This window comes from Sabethes cyaneus, chromosome 3, assembly GCF_943734655.1.
Source record: "Sabethes cyaneus chromosome 3, idSabCyanKW18_F2, whole genome shotgun sequence".
Classification (NCBI taxonomy): Eukaryota; Metazoa; Arthropoda; class Insecta; order Diptera; family Culicidae; genus Sabethes; species Sabethes cyaneus.
In genome coordinates, this window is record NC_071355.1 from 107,616,302 (window position 1) to 107,638,411 (window position 22,110).

At 40.5% G+C, this 22,110-nt stretch overlaps 1 protein-coding gene across 1 annotated transcript in view; it reads right to left on the reverse strand.

The window, feature by feature from the left end:
* LOC128744160 (glutamate [NMDA] receptor subunit 1) overlaps positions 1 to 22,110 on the reverse strand; it is a 209,103-nt gene that overhangs the window by 27,188 nt on the left and 159,805 nt on the right. The window lies entirely within an intron of this gene.

Consider the following 22,110-nt stretch of genomic DNA (forward strand, 5'->3'; position numbering starts at 1 on the left):
AAACTATGTAATCAATATAAATTAAATTATGTTTCCTGCTTCACAGGAAAATTATAACCTTCAAAATATACAGTATAACCTATTTACGGTCTGGAGATTATAAGTTCGGAAGAATTCCCCCTTTCGGTTTGTCGCATTCGCAACAAATTATAATTTTCGTTTATTCGCAAACGATATAAGATATGTCCGGTCGTGGTAGTGATAAAAGCTTATCGAAGGCTACAGCCAAATCATGCGGTGCAAGTGGTGGAGAAAGGTGTGATCCGGATGAAAGTGTGGTAGAGGTGAACACTACGGATAGAGCGAAGTCAGCCGCAAAGAATACGTTGGGAGATAGATGCCAAGTCTGCGAGGGACCAGAAACTAACCAAATGGTACAATGTGACGAGTGTGATGTGTGGTGCCACTTCTCTTGTGTGGGTGTCACGCAGCAAGTCGAGGATCAAAGCTGGATTTGTATGAAATGCCAATCTGCTAAAATCCAGCAATCAATCTTGACTGCAAACCCGAATCGTCTACCACCAGTTGTTTCTAAGGAAGCTGCAGGTAGCAAACTATCCGTGAATAGCAAAGACTATCAACGTACCAACACACATCCAGCGGGAGTAAAGACTAACCCTCGTATTATAATTGTTCCTGAAGAATGTTCTACAAATATTAATCATTTGGAGCGAGAATCGAAATTGTCACACCGTTCGTCCAGATCCATTTTGAAGCTGCAGTTGATGCAATTGGAGGAACAACGAGCCTTTGAAAAGCAGGAAGCAGAGAAGCACCGCGAGTATATGAAGGAGAAGTATAAGTTACTGGAGCAGCTGACGGAAAAATCAGTTTCTGGTTCGAATGTTTCCGAAAGTAGAGTAAAGAATTGGGTTGATAATGTTAACATCGCAATGAAAGATTCAGCGTTTAATCCCGCTGGGCATTCGACAACTAACCATGCCGATCCTTCCAATCAAAAGTTTATACACGGAAGGGAATTGGGCGAGATTCATCCGCGACAGGATAATCCGAACAGTACACCTCTCTACGGGTACAGAACGCCTGCTATTGCATCTAGCCCATGTGATATTGCTCCCTCCGTTGCACAACCCGTCGTTTTACCCGTTGCTCCATCCGATGCTCGGTCTATTACTCTACCTGTGGCTCCAGCTTTGTTTCCCCATCGTAGATCAGATCCCTACCTGTACAACCAGTCGACTACTCTCCATGAACTATCGAAAGAGCAAATTGCCGCTCGTCAGGCCGTACCTAGAGACCTTCCAACTTTCTCCGGTAATCATGAGGAATGGCCTGTTTTTATTTCGATGTTCCACAGTACCACCGCTATGTGTGGCTTTTCCCACGAAGAGAACATCATCCGATTACAGAAAAGTCTGCGGGGCAAAGCGTACGAAGCAGTTAACAGCCGTCTTATGCATCCATCAAATGTTCCAGGTGTACTAAAGACGCTGCAGATGCTGTACGGCCAGCCAGAAGCCATCATACACTCTCTCATCAGAAAGATCAACGCACTTCCGCCTATAAGAGAGGACAGATCCGAAACATTGGTAGATTTCGCAGTAAATGTCCAGAATTTTTGCGCAACAGTCGATGCATGTTCACTAGAGGAATACATGTATAACGTATCTCTGCTTCACCAACTGGTCAACAAACTACCACCATCGATCAAATTGGATTGGGCACGGTATCGCTACACACTTCCAAGGGCCAATCTGGCGACTTTTGGAGAGTGGATGTACTCTCTTGCGGAGGCCGCAAGCATACTAACAGTTCCACCGTTAGTTCAAGACGTCAAGCCCTTAGCCAGTCAAGGTGACAGCAAAAGAACCAGCGTGTTCCTCCATACGCACTCCGAACCGCTAGACGCGGAATCTAACGCGAAGCAGCAGTTGCATATCGACATCTGCCCAATATGCGACGGCAATTGCCAGACCGCATCTAGTTGCCAGCGCTTCCTCGGTCTCTCTCGGGAATCAAGATGGGCTGCGGTGAGAGAATTCGATCTCTGCCGCAGGTGTCTCTGCCGACAACATGGCAAATGCAGTGCAAAACCCTGCGGAAAAGACGGATGTTTCTACTTTCATCATGAGTTGCTACATAACGACAAAAAGATGCAATCGTTCACGAACGTTCCAACACAGGAATCTTCTCCATTTCCAAATGAGGACTTCACTTCTAAGCAAGGGTGCAATACACATCACTTTGCCTCTAGCGCAGCGTTGTTCAAATATGTCCCGGTTATTCTTCAAGGAAAACATGGCGCAGTGCGTGTATATGCTTTCTTAGACGAAGGATCAGCAGTTACGTTGCTAGAACAAGAAATTGCTGATCAGTTGAAGCTAGAGGGAAATATCAATCAATTGAGTCTTCGTTGGACGGGCGGTACGGAGCGTCACGAAAGCAATTCACGTGTGGTGGACGTGGAAATCGCTGGAACACAGATGGAAGCTAAACGATACAATCTTACTGGAGTTCGTAGCACAAAGGAGTTGCTGCTCCCGTATCAGTCTCTCGATATGGCTGAGATGACTCACCGCTACGCACACCTGCGCAACTTACCGATACAATCATATAAGAATGTCCGCCCACAAATCCTCATAGGACTGAAACACGCATCAGTCAGCCTTGTATTAAAGAGTAAAGAGGGTACGTTGTTCCAGTCAATCGGAGTAAAAACCCGTCTAGGATGGACCATTTGTGGTGGACAGAACAACAGTGATGATGCCCATTACGTCTTCCACGTTTGCGATTCCAATACCCAAACCGAGGAGAACTTGAAGCAAGCAGCCAAGGACTATTCCTCTTTAGACGGCTCTAGAGTTTTGAGAGCAGACAACACTCTACCGTCTACCGAAGACCAACAAACTCTCTTGCTCCTAGAAACTCGAAACACACTTAATGATAGCCGTTTCGAAATTGGTTTTTTGTCGCACTGCAACATTCGTCTCTCACACAACAAAGGTATAGCTCTACCTCCCACACCTTCTAGAAACAAAGAATTACATACGACTGAAGGATGTCAAGGATACGTGGATGAAGTATGTCCTTTAATTGGACCGCCGCAATATCCACTGCTAAAATCTAGTGCACCTCCCAAGCTCTCTCCATGGATCGATGATTACGGAGCCATGAGTATGCATAGTAGAATTACAGCTTGCAGCTATGCAGCTGAGAAAAAACCTACAATCCTCCCACGCTCTCACCAGATCACTACTCTAACCATTTATCACTATCATATGAAATTCCACCAACAAAACTACGAAGCCGTTGTAAATGAACAGTTTGTCATAGCACGAAAGGAACTACCTACTATCTGCTTCTGGAACAAGCCCTCCGATAAAATTCTGCGAAACCGACATGCTTTGGACGGAAACACAATAAACAACCGTTCTCTAACTCTCGTTCTCATCGACGACGACTGGTGTTCGGCGCTAATGCCGAACGACTTCCTCTTGGAGTCATCGAATGGAACTAAACTGAACGGGACGATCATCGGTATATTCTCCAGCAATGGCAGCAGAGTCCCATCGGCTACTGTCAGGACGATAAACGACATCTATGAACGTTCTATGGCGAAGTTGGCAGAGTTGGACGTCCGACGCGAATTGGAGCATATCAGCGAAAACGCTGTTGCACCCGGGGGAGTGTTGGCCGACCCTATTCGACCGACGCGCGTCAGACAACCGATCAACCGATCAGTCGATCTGCCAAACCGATCGACGAATGATCGATAGAACGGTGACAAGAGAAACTGTCATCGAGCCGGTGAGTGAAACAAGAAAAACAAACTTTGTGCAAAGGCAGCAGTTGTAAAATATTTAGCCTCTTAAAATATTTGCCTATTCTACTTAAAACTAAAGCTTATCTTAATTTTAAAGTTAGTTAAAACTATCTTAAACTGTAGTTAAAGTTGTTTGATTTGCAAGGTAATATGAAATTAGATTTGTTTGGCCTTTGGCTTATAATTATCTTAATCTAGCATACATATACGATTGGTGGAACAAGAACTAATCTAGCCTAACGCAAACCTATGTTCAAACGGTAAGAGTTAATTATCACTATGCTACTTAAAATTAAATACTAAAACTACTTTACAGCTAGAGCAAACTTAAAACTACAACACAGGAAAATCAAACGTTACTAGGGGAAAATAAACGCTTCACAGGAAAATTATAACCTTCAAAATATACAGTATAACCTATTTACGGTTTGGAGATTATAAGTTCGGAAGAATACCCCCTTTCGGTTTGTCGCATTCGCAACATTCTGCCTCATCTGCACAAGTCGCCATTACCATCAACGACTGTCCTAGTGATACTTTTGAGTTCCGTCCATTTCACATTAGTGAACAAATCGTAATGTCTGCACTCCAAAAGTTAAAGCTTTCTTATGCTGCTGGTCCCGATGGCATTCCAGCGTCCATTCTAAAGTTGTGCTCGGAGGTGTTAGTTACTCCACTTACAAAACTGTTTAACAGGTCACTGCAGGAGAACAAATTTCCTGAACTATGGAAATCCTCATTTATGTTCCCTGTTCACAAGAAAGGTGATAAGAGAGACGTTCGGAATTACAGAGGCATCACCTCGTTATGCTGCTGTTATAAAGTTTTTGAGATTATTATCAATGAGGCGCTTTTCTGCTCATGTAAGAACTACATTTCAACTGCTCAGCATGGATTCTATCCCAAGCGGTCTGTTGCGACAAATTTGACCGAATTTGCATCACTATGCGTTCGCACAATGGACAACGGTGGACAAGTTGATGCTGTCTACACTGATTTCAAGGCAGCATTTGATCGAGTGGATCACGAAATACTGTTAAGGAAATTAGAAAAACTTGGAGTCAACAGATCCTTAGTCGCCTGGTTCAGATCCTATCTGGTAAACCGATCGCTTCGCGTTAAGATCGGAGCTTCTAGTTCCGAAGTGTTTACGAATGTTTCGGGTGTCCCCCAGGGCAGTAACCTTGGGCCACTTTTGTTCTCGTTATTTATCAACGAACTTTCTGTCATACTGCCATCTGGTTGCCGCCTGTTTTACGCCGACGACGTCAAAATATATAACATCATCAACAGTACTAATAATTGCGGCTACTTGCAACTAAGTGTAGATCGTATGCAGAGTTGGTGCTCTCGGAATTTTTTGACACTTGGTATCAACAAATGCAATGTGATAACCTTTCACCGTAGACAGAAACCGATCATGTTTACTTATTCAATTGCTGGACACAGACTTCAACGGGTCTACCAAATGAGAGACTTGGGAGTTAGTCTTGACTGTGAGTTGACCTTCAAACCTCATTACAACGACATTCTGACGAAAGCCAACAGACGACTTGGTTTTATATTCAAAATCTCCGAAGACTTTCGCGACCCGCTGTGCATACGGGCGTTGTATTGTGCACTAGTCCGCTCAGTTCTGGAGTTTAGTAGTGTGGTATGGTGTCCATACCAAGCGTGTTGGATTGCTAGATTCGAGCGAGTACAAAAAAGGTTTGTTCGCTACGCACTTCGTTGGCTACCATGGCGTGATGCAACGAACCTGCCTTCCTACACTGATCGCTGTCGGCTACTTGGAATTGATACCCTAGAACGGAGAAGATTCATCGCACAAGCTCTCTTTGCTGCTAAGATCATCACTTCGGAAGTCGATTCGCCTGAACTACTCCGGCAGTTTTACTTCTATGCTCCAGAGAGAGTTATACGTCAACGCAACTTTTTACACCTCGCAGCTCGTAGTCGTCAATACGGACAAAATGAGCCAATCCGTGCCATTGCCAGTGCATTCAATCTCGCTTACAGCATTTTTGACTTTAACGTTCCATTGCATGTTTTTATGAGAAGACTATCATGATCCTGTGTTCGTTTTATTTTTCATTAAGACAATATTTTGTCAGATGAATTTTACTCAATAAATAATAAATAATAAATAAATAAATAATACTATATTCCCGCACATGCGGTTAAAAACCCTCAAAACCAAAAAAAAACTATATTCAGCAAAGTTGTGTATTTTTACTATTTGTACAATTTTGTAATGTTTGTAATACATGAACCAGTCATACAACAATTACAAAAAGAGCTGAAATAGAAAAACTGATTTTACAAATTCATTTACAATAAATAAAATTTTTCCATCTTCGCAGAAGAGATAGAAGGTCTTCATCAAAATTTCTTGTAATAAATGCCCTAAAACTTCATCAATGCGTTATATTGAAACTGAAGAAAAATAATTTTTTTATTTCATTTTTAGGGGGATTATGGAAAATTTAAATTCTACCAGACGAGAGAGCTTTCAATTTCAAGACACTCTTCCAAAGGTTCGATAAACCTAAGACCAAGCTTTCCCAGGCAAAACTCTAGTGCGCACGTTTTTTTGGTTTTGGGCTATTGTGCGCGGGTAACCGTGTTACAATAGTTGGCGTGAGTGTTCGAGGGTTAATATCTTTTGACCGGCAAAACCAATTTTTTTTAAATTTTGCAGATACATTCGTAGTGTCAAAATCTTTCGTTTGAACACGTGTCCTTTGACCTTAAGCCTGTCCCCTTTGGGATTTCAACACTGGCTCACTAGCTACTGCTCGTACTGTTCGGGTAGGCTATCGGTGGGCTTAGCGTTCGCATGACACTGTGTTTGGCCTGATTCGGTAGGTCACTTGACCTCGCGCACTGTACACCTCCGGGTTCACGGTCTAATTACAAGATCTCCCGCGCCGGCAGTGGCGGGTGCTTTTAACCATCATCGGTCCGCTTTCCGCCCTGAACCCCTTGCATTTCATCCCGCTGCCCCGTTGTTTTTCCTACGGCTGCTGATGGTACTAAATCTATGACAATTTTTATCGTTTTATGTTGGTGTCCCGATCAAACTTTAACTGTATGATAATTTTAAAGTAACGTTGCATGCAAAATATTTATTTAATCTATCCCTAACCATAAAATCAAATGTTTTGTTTTTAATAATATCAAACAAATCTAACCTAACCAAAAATATGACATGCAATAAATAAATAACAACAAAAAAAAAATGAAAATAATTTAAATAAATAACAGGAAAAACCATTTTTAATAAATAATATTCGAGGACACCAACTTGGGCTATTAAACATAAAATAAACGTCTCTCAAATATGCAAGCACAGAGAACTGACATTTATTTTACATTTAGACATTTACTTACAATATTGACAAACAAAAATTTAACAATATAAATAACGGTAATTATCAAGCTGGCCCAGTGACCAAAGGGTTTTATTGTGACCGTGGCAAAATATGGTCACAGGTGCGCGCGGGGAGGGATCTCTAACTATCATAAGAACCTTCCCTGGCCACAAAAACCCCTACATGCAAATTAGTTTTCGATTCTATAAGTATGTTCCTTAAAGCAAAGCCTAGGTGCTACATTCCGTTTACGAAACTTGACCTTCTGTTTTTATACGATAGACTTCGCAGCCAGCTATTAGAGTGCAGAACAATTGCAGGGTCAGTTGCTATGATCCTAGCCGATCGATAGCCGACGATATTTTTATTATCAGCCTTCATCGTTAGTCACACAAGAAGATGTATTATTTTTCATAGCTTCGAACCTTCGAGGCACCAATTAATAATAATAATATTGCACCAGGTTTGCATTTCATTGAAACTAAATCTTGAAACCATTTTGTTTGTCCGTGTGTCGCTTGAAGTTAATGGTTGTGTATGGCGTTGCAAGTATATGTTGACGTTTGACAACTTCATAATTATTATATGTGATACGAATAACGTTTTATATTTGAACGAGCAATATTTCTTTTGTAATTTGCCAAAAAATATGTTTGTTTACGTTTCATCGCAAAATACATTGTCGGTTGGATGACAGCGATTAACGATGATTAGCGACAGGGGCGGACTGGGAGCCAAAGGGCCCACCGGGCCGACATCTACTCAAAAGACATCAGCGTTACAGTAAACCGAATGAATATGGGCTCTATTTTGTAAGTCATGTCGTGCAACTCGACTCGACTCAGGCACTGTTGAGTGTCGAGTATCGGGAGAACGGGCAGCATAGCGCCTCGATGCTCGAAACAAAACAAACTCAGTCGTTATTAGGACCGACTTACCAGCTTTTAGCATGTGCGTCATATTAGCGGTTCGCGGTACTTTAGTTTGGACGCATTTTTCTTCAACCCAATCTTCACTACTTTGAACTTACTTACTCACCTTTCATAACATCCTGTAACGGCATATTGAACAGCCCACATGAGGGACCATCACGTTGATAAAGTTCCCTGCTAGGTTAGAATGGCGATGATTTTACGGTCGATGGTATCATACGCAACTTTGAAATCAATGAAATAATTGTGCGTTGAATTCTGTATTCATGGACTTTTTGGAGGATCTGCCACAGCGTGAAAATTAGATTTGATTTGCGTGATAAATGATAGGATGCCAACAGTTCAATATATATGAGTAGCTTACTGCGTCTACACGTCAGAACAGAACAGTTTATATTGCAGGTGATTCCCGCGCTGAGTTATAGCTATCCCTGGGATTAAACTCTTGGATTCTCTTATAAGAATCCTGCTTCTATAAGCAAGGTATTCTGTGCGAATTCTCTTTAGAATTTCTTCACACGATTCCAATGTGAGGAATGCCCGAGGCTCTGCGCGAATCTTTTTGGTTCGTCCTGGTAGAGCTGCGGAAAAAAGAACCCACCGTCTAAAAACGCCAGTACGAAGAGCACGTGCTCGTCAGTCGACAGGAAAGGTTCGTCAGCAACGACACAAAACGGTCAGGTGCAAGAATTTTGCCATGCCTGTGATGTGCAATGTGCTGGCAACCTGCTTATTGACAAAACGACGGTAGCAGCCAGGTGGAAGAGTATTTCCAGACGCTGTTGAATAGAGAAGTAAACACGAAGATCAGCGGGTACAGGATAAGAATTTTGAGCGATGGCCAAACTGCGGAGCCACCAACACAGGAGGAGGTCAAAAGAGCAATCAATGAGCTGAAAAATGGTAAGGTTGCTGTAAAGGATGGTATCCTGGGTGAACTTCTAAAAACGGGGAGCGAGCAGCTGTATGAAACAATTCGCCACCTCATTGTCAGGAACAGAATATGGGAGGAAAATAAATATCGGAGAAGTGGTTGATTGGCCTCATTTCCCATAATTTTAAAAACGGATATCGACTTGAGAGTACACTCAACCCCCGCTAATATGAAAAACAGCTCGTTCAGATTGGGCGAGTTCATTTTTAATCTGAATATTTGGTAACTCTATTCATTTTCACATACGCGCAAGACGCGCACCCTATGAGCTTGTTGTTTTGATTTGACGAAAACAAACGTTTTGAAAACATTTCAAACATGTACGAATTCTGAACGTTCGGTTTGTAGAAGACGAAATTGGCTCGGCAGTTTCGACTAAAATGGTCTATTTTGATTACTGGAGAGAGGTAAGTTGCGTATGAGCTATATTGCCAAAGCTCCTGAGCAAGAGGAAACGCATTAAGATTTTTTGCTTTTTTTTAATTGACCGGTCAACTTTAACGTCAATTGTGTGTGACGCTTGATCGGTTTTTAATGTGAACGCATTCATACCACCGGGGTACAGATTAAAAATGTTCAGATTAAAGAAGGCCATACCAACGGGGGTACACGGTAAAAACTATCGAGGCATTACGTTGCTCAATTTTGCATAAGGTGCTTTCCCTATCCTGTGTTTTAGACTGAGTCCGTTAGCTGAGTTCTTCGTCGGCGAGTATCAAGCTGGTTTTCATGAGGGTCGCTTCACGATGGATCAGATATTTACCCTGCGTCTAGTAACTTGCAACTTGGGAGTACAATTTGCAGACTCAGACTTGCGGAACATACCGACAGACAAACAGACAGACAGACAGAAATCCATTTTTATAGGTACAGTGGACCCCCGTTCGTTTGAACGATTCCTCATTCAAACTAACGGGGTTAGTTTTTAATTTGAACAACTGGTAACCCTAAATATGCTGGAACTTGTGTGAACTGGCTGCCCTGCTCTTTGTTATTGTTTTGGTGGTTTGATTCAGTTGGCAGTTTCAAGCAGCGAATATTTCATTCTCCGATCGGATTTCTACTATAATCGTTGGGAAAATGCAATGTGAAACAGATTAAACACGCTAGATCAGCACAAACAAATCGTGTTTATGTGCAATGTCTGCATAAGCAAATGATGTCATATTGAGTATGACGTTAGAACCATTTTTAATTTGCACGTTGTGCAAACCCCGTTGGTTTAAAAGTGTTCAACCCGTCAAATTAAAAAGTGTTCAGATTAAAAACGGTCAAACGAACGGGGGCCCACGGTATAGATATGCAAAAGACGCATTCCGCGGACCGGTATACCAACCAGACCTTTTATAAAGATTGCTTTTAGCATTATTGAATATTTTTCCATGATTGGGCAATGTTTGAACCTTTCAAAACTACCATAACTGGTACTCTAGTATTTTCGGAAGTTATATAAAACGTGTATCGAAAATAAATGAAATTTACAAGAAATAAATGATTTTTCGTGATGCTTTTAGAAATAATACTACAGTGCACTAAAACATTTCATAATATCACTTGTGTTCGACCAACTTATAAAAGAATATATGCTGAATCCATTCCAAAAATAGTTTGGATGTAACTTTGCAGTTATTTTGAACTAGCTGACCCGACAAACTTCGTATTGCCACAAATTAAACTATGTTGTACATAAATCGTGAATCTCGGATGACCTTTGTCACAATCTCGAGTTTTGCAAGTTTCTGAGGAGTTCATGGGTGTTTTAATATACAAATTTTCCTCACAGTAAAGTAGAAAACAACTCCCCCAATCGCTCAGCCTGGTAAAATAAAGAGGATAGCATTTAAATATTCGCCATATTACGACCCATTTCGCCGAATACCATTTTGCGGAACACCAATTCTCCGTTGACCATAACGCGGAATATAGAGTTTCGCAGAATACCATTTCGCGAAAATCCTTACGCGGGATGTACCATTTCACGGAAAATTTTTTCGAAGAAAGTACCATTTCGCAGGGGTGACCCAACTGAAGGAAAGTAATAGAGGTCAGTAGATCTAGGAAAATAAATAAACCTAGATAGAGGTGATCTCAACGGGGGGCTGCCCCTGCAGTGGCCGGCGCTTCCGACGGCAGGTCGCTGGCAACACTCGCGGCCTATGGCCGACTCGCGCTGGATTATCTAATGTTACTATTGATAGTTTTTGGTGGTCTTGTTATTGATTCATGTTTTATGAGTCTAAAATTTCTCGAGTTTGATTAGTTTTTGAGCTATGCAAAAATTTCTGTTTTATTTGCATGATAGTCCTTATCCCCCTACCACAGGGGTGAGGGGTCTCAAACCATCATTAAAAAAATTCCTGCCCCACATGCCCCCCACATGCCAAATTTGGTTCCATTTGCTTGATTACTTCTAGAGTTATGAATAAATTTGTATTTCATTTATATAGGAGCCCCCCTCATAAAGTAGAGAGAGGTTTCAATTCACCATAGAAAAAATTCTTGTCTCCAAAGACACCCACATGTCAAATTTGGTTCCATTTGCTTGATTAGTTCTCGAGTTATGAGGAAATTTTTATTTCATTTGTGTGAAAGCCCCTCCTCTTAAAAGGGAGAGGGGTCATTATTCCCCTCCTAAAGAGGGGAGGGGTCTCAATTCACAATAGAAAAAAAATTGCCTACAAAAACACCCACATGCTGAATTTGGTTCCATTTGCTTGATTAGTTCTGGAGTTATGAGGAAATTTGTATTTCATTTGTATGGGAGCCCCCCTCCTAAAGTGGGGAGGGGTCTTAATTCACCATAGAAAAATTTCTTGTCTCCAAAAACACCCACATGTAAAATTTTGTTCCATTTGCTTGATTAGTTCTCGCGTTATGCAGAAATTTGTGTTTAATTTGTATGAGAGCCCCCCCTCTTAGTGGGGGAGGAATCTCTAACCATCATAAGAACCTTCCCTGGCACTAAAAACCTCTAAATGCAAATTTTCACGCCGATCGGTTCAGTAGTTTTCGATTCTATAAGGAACATAGAGCAGATAGAAATCCATTTTTATAGGCATAGATTTGTATGGGAGCCCCCTCTCTTAGTGGGGGGAGGGGTCTTTTACCATCGAGAGAACCTTCCCTAGCCCCAAAAACCTCTACATGCAAATTTTCACGCCGATCGGTTCAGTAGTTTTCGATTCTATAAGGAACATACGGACAGACAGACAGAAATCCTTTTTTATAGGTATAGGTTTTAAGTGGATGAAATAGGGCCATTTTTGTGCGTTGTAACGTCACGAAAAAGGTGTACTTTATTGCTTTCACGGAAAAGTACAAATTCGAACAATTTAATAATCCGTATTCTCTTTGCACTCAAAAAGACCTTTAAAACGGTGCCTAAAGAATGAAGATAAGTGAACTAGAAGCTAAGCTACAATTCATTGAAGCTCGCGTTGTAACGTCACGGCGGCAGCCGGACGGATTTAAAACAAGTGAGACATAAGTAATAATTTCGAAACCTTAAAACATAGCATAATAGTTGCTTCAGAAAAGTTTCTTCATTTAAAAAACATTTTTTGATGATGAAAAATCCGATTTAATCCACCTATTGGTGAAAGGAACCTTTGTTATACCATCTTATATGTCATTTGATAAAAGCATTTGCAGCTCAAATAGCAAATCAGCTTGTCTCGATTATTTTTGATTAGAATGAAGTTTTATTGATATGTTAGATACAACGCAAGGGTTCATTTTCCATTAAACATAATATTTTTTGCCAAGAGTAACTTTCAAAAAGACGTACCGTAGACGCACCTAATTCTGCGCATGGTTCCTAATTCTGCGCACCGCATATTTTCCTTAAAAATCATAGCATTCTCAAATGTATAGATCTATCCTAGATAACACAATATCGTAATAGAAAGTTCACATTAAATCGCATGTATGTCAAATATACATTAATACATTGAAATTGTATAATGATTAGAGTATGTCAAAACAAAGTGAATAATAAATTGTTATGCAGTCGTGCGTGTCCTCATATACAACTCATGACTGTAAATTATAAAGCAGTATGGATGATTGTAATATTAAGCTATATCTTAATCATATATTCATTAGTATTAAGTTGCGTGCTATGAAAATCGTTGTATAAAATGCAAGATAGAATTACAAATAATCGTCAAAATTTTCGCACGTATGTTGCCTCCAGTTTGGTACTTACTTACTTACTTTTTATTTTAGTGGCAACGGTCTGTTACCGATCCTGCGCCGAACGAATTATGGTCCTCCAGTACCGTCGGTTCTCCAATCCCCACGAACACCAGCTGAACGTGCATCGTTTTCGACAGCACACACCCACCGGGTGTGGGGTTTGCCTCGGAGTCTACGGCCTCTTCCTGGTTCTCTGCTGAAAATAGTTTTGGCTACTCTTTCATCGGGCATTCTGGCCACATGTCCAGCCCACCGCAGCCTGCCACATTGCACTACCTTCACTATATCAGCATATTTGTATACTTGGTACAGCTCATGATTCATGCGTCTGCGCCACACTCCATTTTCCATTTTGCCACCAAGTATAGATCGCAGAATTTTACGCTCAAAAACCCCAAGCACTCGCCGATCAGCTTCCTTTAGCGTCCATGATTCGTGTCCGTAAAGGGCCACCGGGAGGATTAGTGTTCTGTAGAGCGCCAGTTTTGTGCTAATTTGCAAACTACGGGACTTCATCTGGCTACGTAATCCGTAGAAAGCCCGATTCGCGGCTGCAACTCGTCGTTTCACTTCGCGGCTTACATCGTTGTCACATGTCACGAATGTACCAAGGTACATAAATTCCTCCACTACTTCATATCGTTCCCCATCTAACTCCACCTCGGCACCAACACCACTTGAGCTCCCACGTTCCCTACCAGCAACCATGTTCTTCGTTTTGGCGGTGTTAATGGTAAGTCCCAATCTCGCAGCTTCCCTTTTAAAGGGCCTGAAGGCCTCTTCCACTGCTCTACGGTTGATTCCGATGATATCGACGTCATCCGCAAAACTAAGAAGTATGTGAGATTTCGTGATGATAGTTCCATTCCTTTCTACGTTTGCTCTTCGTAATGCACCTTCCAAGGCAATGTTGAATAGCAGGTTAGAGAGTGCATCCCCTTGCTTCAGTCCATCCAACGTCACGAAAGCAGCTGAGGTCTCACCCGCTATTATAACGCATGATTTGGATCCGTCCAGCGTCGCACGAATCAGCGTAACTAGTTTCGTCGGAAAACCATGTTCTAGCATTATCTGCCACAGCTCTTTTCGTTTAACTGAATCGTACGCCGCTTTAAAGTCCACAAACAGATGGTGTGTCTGCAAGTTGTACTCCCGGAACTTGTCTAGCAACTGGCGCAGGGTAAACATCTGATCCGTCGTGGAGCGACTCTCACGAAAACCAGCTTGGTACTCGCCGACGAAGGACTCCGCTAACGGTCTCAGTCTGCAGAACAGGATACGGGAAAGCACCTTGTAGGCTAAATTGAGCAATGTAATTCCTCGATAGTTTTTACACTTCATTCGATGTCCCTTTTTGAAAATTGGGCAAATGAGGCCATCCAACCACTCCTCCGGCATTTGTTCTTCCTCCCAGATCCTGACAATGATCCGGTGGATTGCTTCGTACAGCCGCTCGCTCCCCGCTTTTAGAAGTTCAGCCGGGATACCGTCCTTCCCAGCAGCCTTACCGTTTTTCAGCTCACTGAATTTCTATCCTGTCCCTGCCGATCTCCGCATTTACTTCTCCATTCAATAGTGTCTGGAAGTGCTCCTTCCACCTGGTTGCTACCGCCGTTTTGTCGGTAAGCAGGTTGCCAGCACTATCATTGCACATCACAGACATGGCAAAATTCCTGCATCTCACCGTTTTATAGAAACTCCGTGTGTTGTTGCTGGCGTATCGCTCCTCTGCGCCGGCGAGCACGTGCTCCTCGTACTCGCGTAGTAAGTATTTTGGTACTTATATGTTTTTATCTGGCGTGAAATATAACCTTTACATTCAGATGATGTCGTATTGCTCAGTTGCAATCGAGATATACAAACCAAATGGTTTACTGGGATATACACATATTTTCCTAGATATGTTAATTAAGATAAAAATTTGGGTGAATTGGGAAGTTTTGACTGAAATGCGGGGTGCGCAGAATTAGGTGCGTTTACGGTATTTAGAAATGAGATTATATTTAGAAATCCAAAATTTGGTACCGAATAAGACACATTCCAGCGTTTCGGGACACAATCAGCATCCATTGTTACCGTGTGAATCGCCTCATGTTTCACCAATATTTTGGCGAATATTTTGTAAAATAGTTGTTTAAAGAGTACTTCATTTCCCACTAGAATGCCAGGGATTTGATGAAGCAGGAACCGATCTGCATAGTAGGGATAGTGTCCCGTAACGCTGGAATGTGTCATAATCCTCCCCACGGTTAATGGTAGTACCTCCTTTTTGAAAGAAACACTTGGTTTGTCAAAATCTGTTATTTTCTTTAACTTATAGGTATATCTGGAAATAGCTTTTGAAAGAAACTGTTTTCACATTTTCACATTTCAATTCCAATCAAATATAGTCGAATCAAAAATTCCTTATTTTAGCGTTTTGACCTGGAAATTCTCAGCTGAACGATTCCACGGAGTTTCGCAAAACGATTTTAATTTGTCATTTTTGATTTAGCTGAGAACTTGCATAGATGTTCTTTTCAAGAAAAGATGTCATTTTATCATTTGTTATTTGCTATTTGTTATTTATTGATTATTTCATCCGACATAGATTGTCTTAATGAATATTGAAATATGGTAGGGAAAACCACTTTGAAATGCACAAATGACAGTTTCAAGCCGGCACAAAAACCCTGCATCTTTTCACAGAAGGTTATAAAGTAATAAAACTTATCAACTAATCACAACTTTACAATAACTTAAATGGATAAGAAAAGAATTACAATAATTTAAAATGAACAAAAAACAGTAGTATACAAATATTAAAAGTTAAAATTAATATCACTTTGATTGTAAGCCACTGCCAGACGATGGATGGGTTCATGTTGGCCGTAATTCGTACGATAAACGTTTAAGCGTAGAAGATGTTGATGACGTTGTGGGCGCAAAGGACAATGCATTTGTAATATAGCGAGGATATTAGGGCAGTCGTAGCCACCGGTTAGAATTTTATGGGCCATTTGAGACAAGATATGTTTTCGTCGCTGTTCGAGGGGTCCCATTAGCAAGCAGAGGTCTTCGTATGATGGCAAACTCTCAGGATGTCTCCGTGGCAGTGTACGACAGATACGTCTGATGAAATGTTTTTGTACACGCTAAATACGCTGCACCCAAATGTCATAAAACGGGTCCCATACAACACAGGCAGACTCTAGAATGGAGCGTACCAGCGAGCAATAGAGGGCCCACATGGTCCCAAGATCGTCAAACTCCTTGCCGATTCTGACAAGTAAACCTAGCTGACGATTTGCCTTGCTAATGATCATGGAGTAATGCTGCCTAAATGTCAGTTGAGCGTCCAAAATTATTCTAAGATCAGTTACGACTTCCTTGCGTTGAAGAGATATCCCATCAATACGGTAGTCAAATAACAAAGGCTGTTTTTTGCGGTGAAAGCTTATCGCAGTGCATTTTGAAATACTTAATGCCATGTAGTTACGTCGGCACCAATCAGCGAACAGATTAGTTAAAGCTTGAAGTCTGGAGCAATCATCACGAGTTTGAATAACCTGATAGAGTTTAGTGTCGTCCGCATACAATAATCGTGTTCCGCGAGGTAACAGCTTTGTGATATCATTTATAAATAACGAAAACAGTAGGGGTTCCAGAATGCTGCCCTGTGGAACCCCTGAATTGTTATTAAACCAACTGGATTGTGACGTACCCAATTTCACAGCAATTTTGCGATTCCGCAGGTACGATTCCAACCATTCTACCATCGCGACCGATACTCCTAGTTTGTTGCACTTAGCACACAGTATTCCATGATCGACACGATCAAATGCCGCCTTCAGGTCTGTATAGACAGCGTCAACCTGAAGTCCTCGATCCATACTACGCAAGCAGAAAGAAGTAAATTCTAATAAGTTGGTAGCTACGGACCTGCCAGGGAAAAATCCGTGCTGAGCCGTAGAAATGTAGCTTTTTGTGCTGAACATTAGACGATCGTAGACAATTGCTTCAAAAACTTTTGAGCAGGTGCACAAATAGGAAATCCCTCGATACTGTTCAACATTGCGTTTATCGCCTTTCTTGAACACCGGAAACATAAAAGCCTCCTTCCAGCTACAAGGGAATTGATGACTTTTCAACGAAAGATTGAAGATAGAAGTTAGCGGTAACTTCAAAGCATCGTAACAATTCTTTAGCAAAGCAGCAGGAATGCCATCGGGGCCAGGGCGATAGGATTGCTTCATATTACGAACGGCCTTAGCGACTTCTTCTTCAGTAGCTGCGAATAATTCTGTGGTGACCACATTGTCAGGAATATGCACCATGGCTGCTACAATATCGTCCAACGAAGCACGTCTGGTATTAAAGACGTTAGCAAAATGCTCAGCAAACAATTCGCATTTGCTGCTATCTGTCGACGTCTCGCTGTGAGACAAAAACATGCTAGAGGGAAGCTCGTCCTCTTTTCGTTTTGAATTAATAAACCTCCAAAAACTTTTCGGATTCAATCGTAAGTTGCGTTCAGTTTTACTTACATAACTTTTATAAAGATTTCTGTTCAGTGCTTTATGTGTTCTGCTTGCCAAGGTAAAACGATATCGATTAACAGGGTTTCGATTTCTTTGATAGGCTCGAAGAGCGGATTTTCGTAAGCGATTAAGCCTAGTAAGAAGCCTGTTTCCCCAGATAGGGGCGCGGACGAACTCTGGGAACTTGCAATTTCCCAGAGGGAATTTGCATGCAGAGGTTCTCTCGATGGCAAAAGACCCCTCCCCCCACTAAGAGAGGGGGCTCCCATACAAATCTATGCCTATAAAAATGGATTTCTATCTGCTCTATGTTCCTTATAGAATCGAAAACTACTGAACCGATCGGCGTGAAAATTTGCATTTAGAGGTTTTTAGTGCCAGGGAAGGTTCTTATGATGGTTAGAGATTCCTCCCCCCACTAAGAGGGGGGGCTCCCATACAAATCTATGCCTATAAAAATGGAATTCTGTCTGTCTGCCCGAATGTTCCTTATAGAATCGAAAACTACTGAACCGATCGCACAGTGGTTCAAACAGCGAAACACGTGATCGTGTGACATTGCGCCGAAACGTGAAGTTTTTCGCATGCAGTATCTTTAGGAACGTTTCTTGGTATAACAAGCCCTTTCTTGTGAGAGGAATCTTTGGGCGATTAATTCCCTTAAAAGTGAGATACGAAATTTATTTTCTCGTATATTCGAGATACAGGGGTAGTACTATAGGCAAAGTTGTAGTAAATATTAATACAAGCAACTTTGTCAAAGACATCATACGTGTATCTCTTCATGGAAATTATCTATTAAGCGTTATTCGTGGACAAACCCTTTAAAACAGTTTTTAAACCCTGACTTATTCTGGTCAATTTTAACGTGTTCATGGTGTTCTAGAAAGTTGTTTATCTTGCTAAAATCCACGTTTCTGTAGAACATTATTATATGTTATTTTCTAAAGTTTCGGAGATATTGAGCTTTTTTGGTGAAAAATAGTACTTTTTTGGGCTTAAATAATTCCTAAGGTGGCAAATGGTGGCAGATCAAACAACTCCTACCTAAAAGTACAACAGAAAACCTGTAAAAGCAAGTGTCAATTGACTGTATCTGTTTGTATCCTCAAAAGTTATTGTTGTTTTAAAAACCCATCTCAGTCATGTTTACAGAACAATTAAACTGTGATTCGGATGCAACAAACGCCATTTTGCTTACGTTGACAATCTCTTTCTAACAAGTTAAGTTACCAGCAATTTTTTCGCCTATTTTCGAGTCGAAAGTGAGTGAAAACTTAAAATTATTTGACGCAATTAATAAGAGAAAAGCTTCCAAATAACTTACTTATGCCTATTTTGTTCAATTCCTTCGATTGATGTCTTTTCAAAAGAACACACTCTGGCTGGTACCGAATGGCCGAAACACAAATGGTCGAATCACGAATGACCGAAATCTAAATGGCCGAATTTCAACAACAGTCACAAAAGGCCGAGTGATGAAAGATCGAATTTTTTCGGAATGACTAAGTAAGCAGTACGTTATATATAGTTAATTATGTTAAATAAAGGTATAGGTGAAATGACTCATCATCAAATATTGTTTTGGAAAAATGCGGCACGAGAGAGCAATGCAAAATTTGGCAAAATAAACTTAAGGTAGTTATTTGGGAGCTTTTCTCTTATTAATTGCATCAATTTTAAGTATACATTCATTTTCGAATCGGAAATAGGCGAAAAAATTGTTGTTAACTTGACTTGTTAGAAAGCGATTGTAAACGTAAACAAAATGACGTTTATTGCATCCGAAGTACAGTTTAATTGTTCTGTAAACATGACTGAGATGGATTTTTAAAACAACTCTAACTTTTGGGGATACAAACAGATACAGTCAATTGACACTTGCTTTTACAGGTTTTTTGTTGTACTTTTAGGTAGGAGTTGTTTGATATGCCACCATTTGCCACCTTGGGTAATATTTGATCTCAAAAAAGTACTATTTTTCACCAAAAAAGCTCAAAATCTCTGAAACTTTAGAAAATAACATATAATAATGTTCTACAGAAACGTGGATTTTAGCAAGACAAACAACTTTCTAGAACACTATACACACGTAAAAATTGACCAGAATAAGTTGGGGATAAAAAACTGTTTTAAAGGGTTTGTCCACGAATAACGCTTAATAGATAATTTCCATGAAGAGATACAAGTATGATGTCTTCGACAAAGTTGCTTGTATTAATATTTACTACAACTTTTACTAAAATACCACACCTCTATCTCGAATATACGAGAACATAAATTTCGTATCTCACTTTTAAGGGAATTAATCACCAAAAGATTTCTCTCACAAGAAGGGGCTTGTTATACCAAGAAATGTTTCTAAAGATACTGCATGCGAAAAACTTCACGTTTCGGCGCAATATCACACGATCACGTATTTCGCTGTTTGAACCACTGTGGATCGGCGTGAAAATTTGCGTATAGGGTTTTTTGGTGCCAGGGAAGGTTCTTATGATGGTTAGAGACCCCATCCCCCACTAAGAGGGGGGGCTCTCATACAAATGAAACACAAATTTCTGCATAACGCGAGAACTAATCAAGCAAATGGAACAAAATTTTACATGTGGGTGTTTTTGGAGACAAGAATTTTTTCTATGGTGAATTAAGACCCCTCCCCACTTTAGGAGGGAGGGTTCCCATACAAATGAAATACAAATTTCCTCATAACTCCGCGTTGGTGTTCCGCAAAATGATATTCGGCGAAATGGTTCGTAATGATGGCGAATATTTAAATGCTATCCGCTTTATTTTACCAGGCTGAGCGATTGGGGGAGTTGTTTTCTGCTAGTTTTTTTATAAATAAACTGCTCCAAAGATATACTCGTTAAAAAACCACGCATTTTTACGCTTTAGTAAATTATCGCATTTTTGAGTTTTGGTCCCACTGATTCAGTAAAGTTTTCTTGAATAAATTACATCAATTATTTTTAAATATCTTTTGACCGGTAAAACCAATTCTTATGAAATTTTGCAGATACTTTCACGGTATTAAAACCTTTCATTTAATACTAAAATAATTGAAACTAGTTAAATTATCTTGTGGGAATGCGTTTTCACGCATCGACTTATAATTCAGTTAATTCGCAATAGATTTCCAACATACTTACACCAATTGATCGGAAAATCGATTTGGAAAATATTGAAAATATAGAAAGCTATTGATTTTCAATGCGCGTCATTGAAAAATTGAATTATTGTCATTTTTTTGCCTTCCCACGTCACTGCTTCCCTAGCACGGATGACAGCAATATATACTATATGAGCTATGGGTTAAGCTTCCTTCTGATTCTATTTCTTGCCCAGTTAATACCATAATAACACAGGCAACGAGGGAAAAGTTGAACTTTTCGCCGATGCGGACGACCAACAAATGGCGGGAATAAGTTTTCTGGTCACGAGCGACATTTTCTACCACTTCCAAAACGTCCACAGGTTGTAAATGCTTTATTATCAATGTTCTTCTTTTGTAAACTGCAGAAAAGTTTTGCGCAAATTTTTCAGCTTTTTGAAAACTCGCGCGTACCGTCTACCGATTACCAGAGGAAAAGCACTATTCAACGTAGAAACAGATCATGAAAATTCATTTACTGTTTGGTTTAGTGTGACTTCGATTCATTTTAATATAATAGATTCAATCAATTCATGGATATAACTCCAAAATCGGCTGAGGATTGGACGTATACAATGTTGCTACTTTGATAAACGTTGCGTATGTAGGTTGTATACATGAAGAATCGTATTATTACATACATGGATACATCCTACTATCGCTACAAAGAGACTTACGTAGTCCTACGTCACCTATGCGGTCGTGTCTTGTGCACAACCCCTCAGATTTTTTAACCCTCAATTGATCAACCGGGTACTCCTGTACCCTTTTCATATTTCATACTCCGATTTCGGCATGTTCTGTTTGAAATAATGTCTTAGGGCTCCTTTTCCTCGTTATTTAGACGAATTTGAATAAATTCAATCATTTATTTAGAAACACGTAGAAAAAAAAATTTGAGTTTTGGACCGTCAAGGTCTAATACCCCTATTTTGATCAACCGGGTACAGGTGTACCCACTTAGCAATTCCACGATAAAGAATGTTCCGATTTAGTTCAAACTTTGTGTACTTGTTCCTTTTCTTAAAATTTTATATCATAAAGGTACCAGTACACTGTTTGCTGAATCATCCAATATTTGATCTATTTCATCAAATAAATTTGAAAACCCGTGTACTGACCCAACCAAATATTCGAACAAATTTTATTTTTCAAAATGTCGCCGAGCTTTTCCAATAAAATTTGGCGGTTTGTAAAACAGTGTAATATGCCAATCAA